This window comes from Humulus lupulus, chromosome 6 (assembly GCF_963169125.1).
Source record: "Humulus lupulus chromosome 6, drHumLupu1.1, whole genome shotgun sequence".
NCBI classification, from domain to species: domain Eukaryota; kingdom Viridiplantae; phylum Streptophyta; class Magnoliopsida; order Rosales; family Cannabaceae; genus Humulus; species Humulus lupulus.
The window spans coordinates 45,744,912-45,762,088 of record NC_084798.1 but is presented as its reverse complement, the minus strand read 5'-3'; the positions used below and the strand labels follow the sequence as shown (position 1 = coordinate 45,762,088).

The 17,177-nt window shown below is 41.8% G+C and overlaps 1 long non-coding RNA gene across 1 annotated transcript; it reads left to right on the top strand.

Moving 5' to 3' along the window:
- The first annotated feature begins 15,809 nt into the window (after positions 1-15,809).
- On the top strand, positions 15,810-16,747 carry LOC133783999 (uncharacterized). Its single transcript, XR_009871065.1, has 3 exons — positions 15,810-15,847; positions 15,930-15,973; positions 16,465-16,747. It is a non-coding gene; the product is annotated as an uncharacterized LOC133783999 (long non-coding RNA).
- The last annotated feature ends 430 nt before the right edge of the window (positions 16,748-17,177 follow it).

Here is a 17,177-nt window from a genome sequence, read left to right as displayed (position 1 = left end):
GCAAGGGTTCAACACTTGTATAAAATTCTTGATGCATCTCTCGCTTTTAGACAAGATGCTTCGAGCTTGAAGGCTGTAAGATCGAAAGTGACAGCTTTGTCAATGATTACTTGGTGGGAAATTAAACGAAGCAAGGTGACAAACTCGTAATAGGAAAATGGGCTTGAAGGTGGACGGATCTAGTGTCTAAGCTCCTTAATTCTATGTGAATGTATTTATTGTTATAAATTCCCTATGTTTAAGGGATCTGATGTAATTTGTTACTCAATCCCACATTTTATGGGATGTTACCGCGTGCGTAGTAAATAATGCATTTATTGGTATTATATTATTTGATTTACATAATATCTTCCCGAAATATGTGGGAACCAATTCTGAAACCCTCTCTATAAATAAAGATGTAAACTTCATTTGTGGAGGACGAAAATATTGATATTTGGAGAGAAAACTTTGGGCAATTATTCTCTAAAAGTTTCCAGAAAACTCCAAAGAGCTAATAATATAGACTCGTGGACTAGGAAGATTTTAACTGCTGAACCATGTAAAAAGATCTTGTTTTCATTCTTTTTATTTCACTTCCTCTGGTGTATTTTTTTTTTAATTGCTCTTCTTTCTTAAGTTGACGAAAAATGGTGTCAATAGTTTGGTGCTTTCATTGAGATACTAAACAGAGACGTGAGCTTGTTTAGTCAGAGAGCCTCTCAGATCAGCAATGGTCACGAGAAGCAACCCCAATATACATGAGGAGGAAATTTCTCATGATGTGGAGTACCCATGATGGCCTGGAAAGCATCTTATGGTGGATCCCGATCCCGACGAAAGGAGTGACTCATCCAACTCTCGGGGACCACCTGCCCCCAGGGCCGACAAGGACATGTATTATAATCCCGAGAGATATGTTCCAATTGTGGAACTTGAGAATCACCAACTGTGCAAACAGTTGGCAGAAGCTACAAAACGCAATGAAGAGTTAGCCAGACTAGCTGCAGAAGCACAGGCGCCTCCTCGAGACACTCAAGCCCCACCTCGTAGGCCTAGGGGACGCCCTCGTAAGAATACGGCCACCAGGAGGGTGGAACAAGCACCACCACCAACGTCCCATCCTGTTCAGCCGAGACCTCGGAGGGGCAACCGGGCTGAGGCTACTACCAACCCGACTGCAGAAGCACAAACGGGAATGGGGAATAACCGAGCCCCCTCAGTGACTCGGACCCCAAATCCTAGTGCTACACAGAATGTCCCGAAACCTGACCGGGAAAATTCGGGACCTTCTAGGCCCCATAATGGGAGGCAGCCACCATCGCCAATAAGGCATCCCTCACCAATCCAGGGAGTTCTGCGACCTGTCCACCAAGATAGGGATCGACAGACTGGGCGCGGACAAGGAAATGGAGAAGAAACTACCCGAGATCGCAGGGCTCCTCAACCTATGAGAAGCCAAATGTCACGATCACAAACTTTTGAGACAAGGAGACCAGCAGGAAACCCATCTTGTAATAACCGAGCAACGAGATATGTCAGTGAAAGCTCAGATTACACTAGGTCCATGAGCATATACAACACAAAACCAAGAAATGCTGGGAATTGAGGAGATCGCCCTGATCTACAGGAACACTTAAACCATAATCGGGGACGTGATAATCCCCCAAACCCAGATCTCCGAGAACATCTAAACAGACGCAAGTAACCAATTTACAATCCTGCATCAAGACAGAGAGTTGGAGTTGTTATCAATGATAACCAGCCCCCTCAGGTCCAAGCCAGGCCTCTCGTAGATCCAGTCCAAGAAAGGATTAAACAGTTGGAGAGACCATTCAGGCTCTTGCAGAACGAGCGTAACTAGGAAAGGGATGAAGAGTTCGATGAAGAACTCGAGCCATTTGCCTCGCATATCTCCAACACTCCCTTTCCTCAAGGGTTTAGGATTCCTCATGTCCCGCCATTTAACGGAAATTCAGATCCCTATAGCCATCTGATCACGTTCAACACAATTATGTGAGCCAGCAATGTAGGCTACGAGCTCAAGTGTATGTTGTTCCTAGCCACTCTCACAGGACCAACAAAAAACTGGTTTGAAAAGTTCAAAAGACATTCGATCACATCCTGGGATCAATTGTCAAAATATTTCAAGAAACATTTTAAAGCTATGGTCGGCATTAGGCCTGAGGCTTCAGCCTTAACCAATGTCCAACAGCAACCGAACGAGTCACTAAAAGGTTACCTCACAAGGTTTAACCTACAAGTGGATCGAGCTCGAGATGTCGATGATAGTGGTCATTTAATGGCAGTTCGAGCCGGTGCAATGCCAGGAAGTCCTCTTTGGGAAGACTTACAAAGGAAACATGTCAGGTCTTTAACTGAGTTAAATTGAAGAGCCCAGAGGTTTGTTAATTTAGAGGAGGTGAGGTCAGCACTGAATATGACCTCTCAGCCCATAACTAAAACAACAAACAGAAACTCTACTTCGACCTCGGCGGACCCCACAACTTCAAAACCCCCCAGGGACAACCCTCCAAGAGAAAGAAAAACGAAGGGAATAACCCCAAGGCGGGTGGAGGAAAGAAGAAGAAGAAAGGGGAAAGATACTTCTCCATATACAAAGTGTATACCGAGCTCAATGAGTCTCGAGAGAATATCTACCTGGCTAATGAAAACCAAGTCCCATTCAGATTACCTAACCCCATGAGAAACCAAAAGGAAAAAAGAGACTCTAGTAAGTACTGTAGATTCCATCGGATATCAGACATACAACCGATGAATGTCGATAGTTAAAAGACGAGATCGAAGGATTGATCTTGAGGGGTCATTTCGGGCAATACGTAAGAAACTAAAATCCCAACCAAGCTTCTACCAGCCAAAGGGCAGTGGCCGCACCGCCTGCCTAGAACAGTAACTCCCGAGCTTGGGAGGATGAGCAACCCCCTCTGATTGATGGAGAAGATGTCATAACCATCTCGGGGGGAACCCATAATGTAGGATCGGGCAAGAATGCCCAAAAAAGGTATGTAAATGAGCTTAAAACTGGTGACGGTTCTCCCTACGAACCCGAACCAAAAGCTCTGAAACAACAAAAGGTTGAAACTCAACCCATAACCTTCACCGAGGAGGATGCGTCTCATGTCTAGTTTCCCCATAATGACCCCGTGGTCATAACCCTCCAGCTCGCGAACAAGAGGGTGCACTGAGTCCTGATTGATAACGGGAGCTCGGTGAATATACTCTATAAAGCCACTCTAGAAAAGATGGGACTCGCGCTTCGTGACCTAAAAGTCTGTGCAACCATGCTGTATGGTTTTTCAGGAGAAGGGATTGCCTGTATGGGATCCATTGAACTCCCTGTGACCTTGGGAGACTATCCAATCTCTGTAACCAAGATGATGGAGTTCATTGTGGTGGGTCTTCCATCTGCCTACAATGTACTACTCAGGAGACCCGCCCTAGTTGGGTTGGGGCAGTGTCATCTATTAGGCATTTGTCCATCAAGTTCCCGACTTTTAGTGGCATCAGGACTTTGAAAGGGGACCAGCTTGCGAGAAAGGAATGCTATAGCATCTCCGTTAGAGTGAAGAAACAAACAAGTGCACAGGCACTTGTCATAATTCAGAACAAGGACGGGACGATCTTCGAGATAGATGAAGAAATCGACCCCAGAATATAGGAAAAGACTGATCTCGAACCTTTAGAAGAGCTCGAAGAGGGCAAGCTCAAAGAAGTCGATCCCACAAAGACTGTGAAGGTGGGTAAAAACCTTTCTGAAAAAGCGAAGTAGCAATTAATTCACTTCTTAAAAAAGAACCAGGATGTCTTCGCATGATCGCATTTGGACATGGTAGGAATAAGTCCAAATGTAATAAGTCACATACTTAATATTGACAAGAGCTTCCCCCCGAAGCAGCAAAAGCGAAGACTCCTAGACGATGATAAAAAGAAAGCCCTAAAGGAAGAATTTGACAGGTTAAAGGAAAATCAGTTCATACGAGATGCCTTTTATCCTGATTGGATCACCAATCCAGTGTTGGTTCTGAAATCCAATGGAACGTGGCGAACCTGCATTGACTACTTTGACCTCAACAAGGCATGCCCCAAGGATTTTTTTTCCCTTACCTCGGATCGATCAGCTCGTAGATGCCACGGCTGGACACAGCCTCATGTCATTCATGGACGCCTATTCTGGATATAACCAAATCGCCATGCACGCACCGGGCCAGGAGCATTTGAGCTTTGTAACCGATAAAGGACTATATTGCTACAATGTTATGCCTTTTGGGCTTAAAAACGCTGGAGCAACATACCAAAGGCTTGTGAACAGAATGTTCTCAGAGCAGATAGGTAATAACATGAAAGTTTATGTTGATGACATGCTAGTCAAGTCTAAACATAACGATAACCATGTGGATGACTTCGAAGAATTCTTTGTCGTATTACAAAAATACAACATGAAACTCAACCCACAAAAATGCTCTTTCGGAGTATCTTGGGAAAGTTTCTAGGTTTTATAGTAAACGCGCGAGGGATAGAGGTTAATCTTGACAAGATCCAGGCATTGATTGATATGCCCTCGCCTCGAAAGCATAAAGATGTTCAGAGTTTAACTGGACGGATGGTGGCATTAAGTAGGTTTGTTTTAAAATCTACAGACCATTGTCTTCCATTCTTCAACCTTTGGAGAGGAGGCAAAAAGTTTGAGTGGACAGACGAATGCGAGCTCGCATTCCAAGATTTAAAGAAGCATCTCGTGGAGCCTCTCATATTGTCAAAACCTATCATAAGAGAAGTCTTATACTTGTATCTCGCTACTACCGGGCACGCCATCAGTGTTGTCCTCGTCCGAGAAGACAAGAAGGTACAAAAACCAGTATATTATGTCAGCAAAAGGTTACTGGGGGTAGAATCGAGATACCCTTTAATGGAAAAACTAGCCCTTAGCCTGATTCACTCATCTCGAAAGCTCCGACCTTACTTCCAAGCACACCCTATACATGTGTTGACTGACCAACCACTGCAACAAGTTTTTTCCAAAGTAGAGGCCTCGGGTAGATTGTTAAAATGGGCAGTCAAACTCGGACAGTTCGAAATCACTTATCACCCGAGAACGACCATGAAGGGACAAGCCCTGGAAAATTTCATCGTAGAATGTACTGGAGTGTCTGATGACGAGGTTATAACCCCAGCCCACGAGCTATGGAAACTTTATGTCGACAGATCTTCCAACGAAAATGGATCGAGGGCAGGAATCATACTAATCACTCCAGAAGGAAATCATTTTCATTCTGCCTTGAGGTTTAGCTTCGAAGCATCTAATAACGAGGCTGAATACGAAGCATTATTGGCATGACTTTGAATAGCCAAGGAACTCAAGGCAAAGGCAATACACTGCTATAGTGATTTGTAGTTGGTGGTCAACCAAATTTTAGGTGAATATCAGGCTTGTGGCATAAGGATGGCTGCGTATTTAGAAAAAGCCAAGGCTGCACATGAATAATTCGAGTTCTATGCCATAGAGCAGGTTCCCTGAGAACAAAACTCAAATGCGGACGCCTTAGCCAGGCTCGCTACGTCCAATGAGGCTAACACACTAAACGTGGTCCCAATAGAATTTCTATCGACCCCCAGTATCAACGTTCCTAAAGAGGAAGACGTGCACATGATTGACTCTGAACCAACCTGGATGACCCCAATAGTTAATTACCTCGAAATTGGCATTCTCCCAGCAAAACGGAACGAGGCTTAGAAATTGATGTATCAGATTCCGAGGTACACTATTGTGGAAGGGAGGTTGTATCAAAGAGGATATTCTATGCCACTACTCCAATGTGTGACTCCACCCGAGGCAAAGAAAATTCTAGAAGAAATTCATGAAGGATTTTGTGGAGACAACACTGGGGGGCATAGTCTATCGAAAAAAGTTATAAGACAAGGATATTTCTGGCCCACTGTCAAAGCAGATGCATTTGAATATGTCAAGAGATGTGATAAATGCCAGCAATTCGCCATAATTCCATGAGCTCCACCATCCGAGCTAACCATGATGACCTCCCCATGGCCATTTGCGGTATGGGGAATCGATCTTATAGGCTCGTTACCAATCGGCAAAGGTGGAGAAAAGTATGTTGTGGTCGCGGTTGATTATTTTAAAAAATGGACCGAGGCCGAACCATTGGCAACAATTACCTTGAAAAAAGTTCTAGACTTTGTGCTAAAAAAACATCATCTGCCGATACGGAATGCCCAGAAAAATAGTGTCAGATAACAGTACCCAATTCGACAGCGAATTATTTACCCATTTTTGTGAAAAAAAATGGAATAATAAAAAGCTTCTCCTCCGTTTCCCATCCCCAAGCAAATGTCCAGGTCGAAGCAGTCAATAAAACCCTTTAGAGCTCCCTAAAAAAAAGGTTGGAGGAGGCTAAAGGAAAATAGCTTGAGGAGTTACCCCAGGTTTTATGGGCTTACCGAACCACAACTCGCACTTCCACAGGGCATACCCCTTTTTCCCTAGCATATGGATGTGAGGCCATGTTACTGATTGAGGTTGAAATACCTACAATTCGAAGCCATGCTTACGATCAATCCTCGAACCCAGCTCAAAGTAAGTTTGGACCTTATTGAAGAAAGGCGAGATGAAGCTCAACTGAAGAATGCGGCATATCAACAGTGAGCTACCCGATACTTCAATAAAAATGTTCGGGATAGAAAGTTCGGATTAGGAGACTTAATATTAAGACGTGTATTCCTAGCTACAAGGGACCCGCTGCTAGAGTACTCGGACCTAATTAGGAAGGACCTTACCAAATCGAGTCCATTATTCGACCTGGAGTATATAAATTGGCCAGATTAAATGGAGAATTGGTACCGCGAGCTTGGAATGGCGAACATCTATGACCTTACTATTAATAGTGTAGGAATGATGTTTCATTGTAACCATGCATGTTTGTTTTTACATAATTTTTATTAATAAAATGTTCGATTTTGATCATAAATCATTTTCTTTCTTAAAATGTTGTATTTTTTGCAAACTCTCTTAATTCGATAACCTATGGTCACACTCATAGGATATTAAGGGGGCATCAGTAGTATATAATAATACCATAAGTTTGAAAAAATAAATAACATAAAATAAAAGATGATCTGGATGTAACCAGATTATCAACGTTATAAGTGTCTGGATATAACCAGATGCGCGAGCTAAGATGATCTGGACGTAACCAGATTATTTAAAAATTAAAAGTGTCTGGATATAACCAGATACGCGAACTAAGATGATCTAAACGTAACCAAATTATTAAAAAATTACAAGTGTCTGGATATAACCAGATACGCGAGCTAAGATGATCTGGACGTAACCAGATTATTAAAAAATTACAAGTGTAAACACGACCTAAATAGGTTTGGAACAAACCAACTAAAACTAATCGAAAAAAGCTGGAGCATAAATAAACCTACTTCAAGCTAAGTCTAGATCGAGGCTTGAATATTTTTCAAAAATATAGTTTTGACCTCACAACCTTAAGGAGCTACTCGAGGAAGTGGAAAAGTGACTAGAAAAGAAAGATATAACTAAACAACCTATCTTACATGCCATATAAGTACTTTCGAGTGCATGGTAAAAGTAAGGTCCGACCTTGACATATAATGAGATCGGACATGGATACACCGAGAAAAAGGTGCATGAATGCATTGGAACTCGAGCTTAAATCCAACAGATGTTTGTACGAATAAACAAACATAAAGGAAAACAATTAATATAAGATGCTCAAAATATTTCGACCTAGAAATGTGGAGCAAAAATATTAAAGCAAAAGCCAAGCATAAAATTAAATATATCAAATGTGAACGTTTTAGCAAACAAAAAATAGCTCTTATACGAGCTGTAAATTGTTTTTGCCCCAGGGGCATAAAAAAGAAAAAAAAAATTACAAAAACATTCTTGGGACGCAACCCATAGCCTCGCTACTAAGAAGCAAAAGCATCCCCCCCGGCGGCATCCGACTTCTCCTTAGCTTTTTTGGCCCCCTCCTCCTTAGCTTCCTCCTTTTCAAGTCGAGCTCTCCATCTCGCCAGGAACTCGTCTTCTCTAGAATCAAGAAAGCTTATGTCAAGATCAGCGTTATTGGCCCAGATTCGGTACATGGCCATGTCAATCGCGTGGTCTTTTTTGTGCCTAAATTCTTCAAGGAGGCGAGCCTTTTCACCCTCGATTATGTCGAAGGTGGCCTTTTTCTCCTCCTCAAGCTTGGCATTTAGCTCCTCAAGCTCCTTGATTCTTGAGTTATTCTCCTCAAGGTCCTTGATTCTCGAGTTCCTCTCTTCAAGCTCAGCCTCCAGCTTTGACTTGGCAGCTTTAAACTCGTCAGCGAGCTTGAGCTGGAGATTCTTCAACTCCTGAGCATAAGACATGCTCGAATGGACCTCATTGTTCAGCTTGTAGTTCAGCTGAGCAAATTCGACAAGAGCCTATGCATAAGCAAAATTGGGTTAGAATATATACCAAATAAAACTCAAACAGACATGACAAAGGAAAGTAAATTACAGAGGAGATGAGCACACTACCCTTGTCATAAAGGATAGTGGTATCTCGGCAGTTGTTTAGGAACTGCCAGTGGGGAGCATCGAGGTTGCTAAAGCTTTGGCCCACCTGAGATAGGACATCCGAACCAAGGGTGGCTCCATGTGCTCCTGCGGCATTGTCGATAACGTACTCACTAGAGTGAGTCGAAATCAACAACAGGCGCTCACGGGATGGAGCCAGTTTTTTTGGAGCTGGCGCAGTTTCTTGGGACGTCGTTGTACCAGGAGGCAGAGGGAGAGTGACCTCGGTAGGAACCCCGACCTCGGAGTCTGTGGCCACGGCTTGGCTCGGGCCTTGGGGACCCGGAGGAGGAGGATTCGTCTCAGTCCTTTTTGGGACCTTAGAGGGTCGTCCTTCTTTTTGTGACGCCCTCGGGCATTTGCTTTGTTTGGCTCCCAAACGATGATTGAACACGTTGTCGAGATCAGACTCCATATCGCCTGCATATACAAGTTTCATATTAGTTCATGAGCTGAAAATACTAAAAAGGAACGAAGATTCAAAGGACAAGAAACCAAACTGGAACTCTCCCCCGAGCTTGTGCTTGGCGACCAAGTAATTCCCCTATCTTCAGAGGAGGCTGGGGGAGTCCCTTCTCTATATGTGGAAGTTAACCTCGAAAGGTCTCCATAGTCGTTTGTTCCGTATTGAACAACTATCCCATCCTAAACTTCATTTAAACTATACATAGTTTGGTATCTCCCTAGCCAACTATCAAATCTATGAACCCTCTCGTCTACCCAAGACCATACATGGAAATTATCCCTGAAATTTGGGAATAAGATCAGGGTGTTGGGTTTATGTTTAAGTAGGGAAGGGGACCACAGGGCCGAGCTAAGGATGACTTTACCTCTGTCACTCGAGCTCGAAACCTCGTCGTTTGCTTCGTTTACTGAGCATGGACTCTTGTGGCGACAAACGGGGGAGCAGACTCTCAAGCTCGTTGACCTCTGTCTCGGAGGAAGCTTATTAGTAGGGAGTGGTACATGCTCCCACATGGTATACTTGTGGTAAGCGACGTCGTCCATCGACCGATCCTGCTCCAGGAGGCCGCAGGCTCAAAGCTTATCTTCATGAAGAAGATAAGAGAGGGAACGCCTTCCATATAGTAGCTGGAGCAAAGTTGTCTTGTGCTCTCTCATTGTGTCCGTGGGAGTGGGACGGTGATAGTTGGCTGAAGAAGTGGATACATGTCAATTAGTTCGAGCCTAAACATTAATCGATCAAGAAAAGAAAGAGGGATATGTACTTACGAATTCATTGGAACGAATAGAATTTTGAAGGAGCTAGGCCATCTGTCCAAAAGAAGGCCAGCTTGAAGTTGGAGGGATGTTGGGCATGTCTTCAAAGATTTTCTTCTCCTTGGGATATCTCGACAAATAGTAGAAGCCATCTCCTACCCGAGCTTGGGAGGGGTTGCTTTTTCAGGCAAAAGAGATATAGGATCTCTCTTGGCGAAGGTCCTTCCCACTTTAATTCATGGTATAGCGACCTCAGGGCTGACAAGACCCTATATGAGTTGGTCTGGAGTTGGAAGGGCGCAAGCCCAAAAAAATTCAGAAAATCCTTAAAAAAAAAAGGATTTCAAGGGCAGTAGAGCCTTGCCTTCATATGCTCGCAACTCCAGGCCGTGAGCTTAAGTTTATTGTCGGGACAACCATCGCCTGAGGCGTAGCAGCTCCATTCATTTGGATTAGGAGTACGACATCTCAACAAGCCAGACAGTCCTAAGTCGTGGCGAGCAAGGATGTTGGAGATTTGTCCCAATGAAGTAATCGAGCTCCAATAGTGCTCGGGTTCGAAGAATACCTCCCTGGAGGTAGGAATGGCAGTAGGTTGCGAGGTGGATGGACGGTTTGATGAGTCTTCCATCAGCGAGAAAGTAAGGTCACCAGGCTTGTAATCGATGGTTACTTTAAGCGCAGGGTCGAGAGGGATAGGTCTGAGCTCAGGGTCTGGTTCTGGATAGATTGCGACTCAAAGTTTCCTCCTTTTTCTTTCCTCGACCTTGTAGATCTGACGCCGGAAGTGGGCTCGAATGTCTTCCTGCTCGCACCTCACCTTGTATTCGCGAATTAGCTGCTGGTTTCGAGTGAAGGGTGATTCTGGACTTGGAGTTGTTGGAGAATAAGGAATTGCGAGCACTGACCCCCATCGTTTCTCATAATTCTGCGACATCTAGCATGAAAGAAAAGGGTGAGGGCCAGGCATACAAGAAATCAGAGTAACATTTTATCTAACTCGAGCTCGAAGGCTTGAGATCACAGAGTAAGCTCGATTGAGACCGAAGTCTCGAGAAAACGGGTTGAATTTGAGAAGGAAATCCGAACTATTGTGAGGTTCAGGCTTTGAGCGTGTATTCGAGGCGAGGGAAGGAAAATATGGATTCATTTTAAGAATTTTGGATTTTCAGGGATAAAGGTGATGGTTACTCAAAAAGGAGATAATTTCAGGAAACGTGCAATTTAAAACCCTAATTCAGTACCCCTTTTCTTAGTCTACACGGCATATCAGCCATAGTCTAAACAAAAAAAGAGGGAAACAAACATTTGTGCTTTTTGCACTAAAATCTAGGTTTTAAACCCACGATTTTAGAGAATTTTGGGTCCAGATTTGTTACAGTATCATCTAAACAATGTGGCTAAGATTACTAATTGTTGTCAATATCCTTATGAAACTAGTGAAAAACTTTCATGGTGCAAAAGAAACATAAAAATACATGAATAAAAATAAGTACGAGGGTTAAGAACAGAGACTTACACACAGAGGCTTGCAGATACAATGAAATCGACGACTGGAGGAGCGGTTGCAAGAATGATCTCACGGAGTTGAAAAGGCCAAGGTTGTTTTGTCTTCTCGGTTTAGAGAACATGCAAAGAGGAAAAAAGAATTTTCGGCTCTATTTTTTTCTTTCTCTCTGAAACTTAAAATGTAAAAATGAAGAGGAGGAAGATGACACAGTTATATATATATATGTGTCCCAAGAGGAGTTCAAGGTTCGAGCTAATCTGGGCCTTTGGCTGGATTTGGTATTTGATTCGACGGTCAGGTGCAAATGTAACAATGGCGGCAAAAAGCTGAAACGTGAAAAGACATGGGTGTGTCGAAAAGGTACTCAAGTACTATGATTGAGCAACCCGTGGCTAACGCGTGTCCACACTCGAGTGTGGTAGGTAGATCAATTTTTGAAAGTGGCAGTTCAAAAGTTTCGTTCTCATAGGATTCGAACTGATACTTTTGAGGGGGCAAAATGTTACACCTAGATTTCGAGGATGGAAATCTTGATCTCGAAAATCAGGTTCGTAAGGTGTGAGCTCGAAATAAGCACAATCATCATGTGATCTTCTAGTCAGACAGTTTGCTGTAAATGATGACCTCGTAAGCTCGAGCAGCACATAGCCTCGAAGATGCTCTGAGCTTATAAAATAGGCTCACAACTCATGATAGCAAGGGTTCAACAATTGTATAAACTTCTTGATGCATCTCTCGCTTTCAGACAAGATGCTTCGAGCTCGAAGGCTGTAAGCTCGAAAGTGACATCTTTGTCAATGATTACTTGGTGGGAACATAGGCGAAGCAAGATGACAAACTCGTAATAGGAAAATGGTCTCAAAGGCGCATGGATCTAGTGTCTAAGCTCATCGATATGTGAATGTATTTATTGTTATAAATTCCCTATGTTTAAGGGATCTGATGTAATCTGTTACTCAATCCCACATTTTATGGGATGTTACCGCGTTCGTAGTAAATAATGCATTTATTGGCATTATATTATCTGATTTACAGAATATCTTCCCAAAATATGTGGGAACCAATTCTGAAACCCTCTTTATAAATAAAGATGTAAACTTCATTTGTGGAGGATGGAAATATTGATATTTGGAGAGAAAACTCTGGGCAATTATTCTCTGAAAGTTTCCAGAAAACTCCAAAGAGCTAATAATATAGACTCGTGGACTAGGCAGATTTTAACTGCTGAACCACGTAAAAAGATCTTTTTTTCATTCTTTTTATTTCACTTCCTCTGGTATATTTTTGTTTAATTGCTCTTATTTCTTAAGTTGACGAAAAACGTCGTCAATAAGGCGCAACTAGCGATATAATCATATAATCCACGTAATTATAATTAAATATAACAAATAAGCACATAACTCCATGCATTGTCATCTTGGCCCCCTAATCAAGGCCCTAAGCCTTATTAGGTAATTTGGGGATGTTACACAGATGGTGGGAGAGAATTTCCAGTTAAGTGATAAGTTAAACATGCGTAAGAAGTTTTGGGTTATGGTAATCAGCTGGTTCTAGCTATGCTTGTATTTTAGGTGAACACCGTGATTGGGTAAAAGTGTCATTTCTGAGGCGTATCTTTGATAGGCCAGAGTGGTTGTATTCGACATGGGCATTAGCTGAGCTTGTGAGAAGTGGGATTTCATATTACATATCGTGCGAGTGATATGGGATAGGGCATCCAAAGTTAGAGAATGCGGTGGCTGAGTATTTGTGTCGCATTGAATGGGATTAGGTTCTCCCGTAAAAATATGTATGTGACAGGTTCTATAATGTTTGAACTGAGCAAAATGACAAATAGTCACGCAACTAACTATGTAAATAACCATCAAGTGGTAAATAACATAGCATATTTTATTAATTAATGTGAATCATTCGATAATTTATTTGTGTACAAAAGATAGAATATGCATGAATTTTCCTTGCGAACTTGAGAGGGTTCAATGCTCTTTTTCTTTGTGAACTAAGTCATCCCCTTGAGTGTTTAAAAGAACAGTTTGGATGCTCTATCATTTGCGAGAGGGGACGACATGATCATGTGCAAGATCAGAGCACAGCGTGTGAGGCTAAGCATAGGAGCAGAGCCGAGGATTGGTTGTCTTTCCGTTGCACCCATACCTTGGTTCATTGGATGTCTCTTCTCGGAGCAAGTGCTCCGAAGGAGGGGGTACGTCATCGGACCCAACAGATGTGACCAACAAAGGAGGCGTGGTTTGGAGTGCTGGAAAAGCTCCTCCCATTCTTGGATTGCCAAACCAGTTCTGCTGGAACTGAGGCAGTGTCGAAGTGGGATTCCCAAGGGCTCTGCTATGGTAGTCAGGGCGGGTTAGACCGCATAAGCGGGGTTCCATGGCTTGCACGGGTTAGCAGGACCCTTTGATTTCTTGGACTGGTGGTTATACTTCATGGAAGCCCATACGAACAGCCTTTGGCAAAGCAAAAGGATGGGGAAAATGTGCAAATATCACCCCGATTGGACAGCCAAGTTCGCGTAGGGAGTATGCATGCCATATATTGGGTCGTTACAATATGTGTAATGCCTTGGATAACCAAGACTGTTACACTGTGTAGTTAAAATAGTGCAGGACTTGTTAATCAAGTCATTTTGTTAAAAATGTGATCCTAAGGTCAATAATTGGATTAGGGTTAAAAGATTTTGATCATAAACGGTTAATTTTTCATTAAAATAGATGCTTGGTACATGGGCTCCCAACAACAGGGTTTAAGTGTTAATTTACGAACTCTCAAAAGTTATATACAATCAGTGGCCACTCTAATGGGAAAATACAAGTTTTTAGGCTTCTATCCCTGTACTTTCCCTCGCCCCCAGAGCTCTCCAACTCATGGTTGATCTAGCTTATCCTTGCATTTACCTGCACCACGTAGCACCCGTGAGCCAAGGCCCAGCAAGAAAACCAAAACAAAAATCACATGTAGCAATAAGAATATTCAATTAAGCTTATCTCATATAAACATAAAACATAGTAAGTATATTCAATTAATCAATGACAATCACATAATCTCAAGTAATCAGGGTTGGCACCCTCAGGCCGAGCCCCCTGCTGATCTAGCTGGCCCGGACTCACTTTGGTCGGGCCGCACTCAATACACTTACCATTATTTCTAGCTCCCTTAGGCTTGTCATTCGTGTATAACAAATCAATCTTATAAACACATATTTCAAGCAACCAATAATTGGGAATCTCAGTCCCAATCACAACCACGCAGGGTGCAGTTGTCTTACCTTGAATTTTGGGCAGAGATAATAGAAGGGTCCCAAGCACGATCCTCAGTCCTTAGCCTCGGCAATAAACCTAGTCACAGTGGACAATGGGTAAACATAAAGGTCTAATCCAAATAAATACTTAGGAGATAAAAACTAGTCTCCATGTAGTGTCCCAGAATTTTACTTAGCTAGATAGTAGTAGTAGTAGTAGCAGCTAGTAGTAGCCTGTAGTAGGTTAGTTTCCGTGGATTTTGGTACAAGCCGGAACTTAGTTGGAAACTCATAGCAATAGTTATGGATTTTATAAGTTTAACCTATAGTTTAGAAATATTAATTATAACATAAGATTTGATTAATATTGCTAGTCCTAGAAATATTATTCATTATAACCTAAGATTTAGATAGAATTATTAAGGATGTGACACTTGTCATAATCATGTTTATTAAGGATTTAAGTATTATGATGAATAGTTTAATTAAAACAAAGATCTAGAAGCTCTAGAACCTTCCAGCAGCTGTTAGGATCACGTTTAGACTCAGTCAAAGCAGTTTAATCAATTCAAAATATGTTGAATAAGTGCAAATACGTGTTTGATATATCAACATATGACAATATATCGCAGCTTTAGGGGCCGATATATCGCCTATGGAAGATACGGAAAACACGTCGTCTTCGCACGACCGAAACCACGAAGCATCGAGATCATAGGGGAGGCGATATATCGCCTATAGGGGCGATATATCGGCCCCACCCTTGCATTTTTTAAATTCATGGAATTCGAGCTTAAAACATCCCTTAACCTCTTGGACCTGCCTTTGAACGATTTTGACCGAGTTCTGGGCATCTGTTGAACGAAAATTCAAATCTTTTTCATTTTGTATTCATTTATTTTTTAAAATTAAAAGTGGTTAGTTTCACTCCTTGAACTCTATAAATAGGATCTAGTACTTAGCCATTTTCTTCATTCTTCAAGCATTTGTTCAGAGCCTCCAAGTTGCTAAGATTACTATAGAGAAAAACACTTGGGTTTTGGGTTAAAAAGCTTTATCATTCTAAGCTTTTCTAAACATGTGGAAAGTGAGATATAGTGAGATTTCAGTATCGAGGTTTAGATCAATTCATAAGATCATTCAAGGTATTCTTATCTCTAAGTTCAGTTCTTTATGGTTCTTTAGTTTTCTTTTATTTTCTTTTCAGATCCTAACTCTTGTTTATAATTCCTGGTTAGGTGTTTAAGTTTCTTGAAAACTTAAGGTTCTTCTCGGTAAGTTTCTTCTTTGATGGTTTAGTTTTCTTTTCCATCTTTATTCTTTAGAAATACTCATGGTTTTGTTGTTGGTTTTTAGGAGTGTTCCAATCCCGTTCTTGTTCTCAAATATCCTGGATTTTGGTAAGGAAAATAGGTAGATTGTATGTGTTTATATGTTTATGTTATGATATGTGTTATGCTATAATATGTATATGTATAAATATGTTGTATAGTCCTTGGGCATATGAATTGTTTAGATAACAAGCCCCAAGAATATGTTTTATAGTCGCTTAGGCATATGACTTGCTTAGATAGCAAGCCCCAAGAATTTTTATCATTTTCATTGTTTAGAGTTATGATTTACCCTACCTCGATTAGTAGACAGAGGACTTAGATGGGTTATCATATACTACCATGTGATCTAACCTACCTCGATTAGTAGACAGAGGACCTAGATGGTTTATCACATGCCATGTTAATGAGTTAATGGCCATTAATATTGTAGTCCTATATGATATACATTTTTATAGTCATATGTTTTATAGTATATGATATAGTCATATGTTTATGATTTATGATGTATGTTGTTAGTAGATTTTCCTTGATGGGCATTAGGCTCACTCCTTTATTAGCTTGATGCAGGAAAATGAATATGGAAGGCGGAAAGATTCATGACTGCTTGGCTTGTGTGTTAAGGATGAATGGATTGAATGGACTGCGTGTCGATCGAGGATGACATTATTTTTAAGTCTTTTAAATTGTGTTTTGATGTAATTCCACTATTAGTATTTTAAACAATTAAAGTCTATGTTTTATAACAATGGGTACCCATACCGTATTTTACATTTCATATTTTACTTTGTATTTTGCACAATATTTATTTTGGGGTATTAAATAAAGTTATGTTATTTCTTATGTATGTTTCCCAAAATAGTAGTTATGTCTAGTAGTTTTAATGGTCCAAGGTCTTAGAAATAGTTGGGTCATTACACTCTGGGACCTCAATTTCTACTAAATCGGGTAGTAGAAATTTTCCCGAGCGCTTAGGTTAGAACCCCGAGCCTTACCAGTTCTAGAAACCGTTCCAAGGTAAAAATCCCTAGGCGGGTCGCAACTTGCCCCCAAGTCAGAGACCAAGAACCCCAAGCAACAGGGGAGGTAGGCCACGACTTTCCCCCTAGGGTCGCGGCGCGCCCCCATATCAGAGGGCAACCCAGGGCATACACGCTGCGGCGTCCCTGAGCTGGGTCGCAGCACGCCCTTTCGATCCTAGAAAATATGGGTTTTCTCCAACCCTTTCCAGCCAAGAACCGCAAGGTTTCAAATCAATTCTACTCCCCACTTC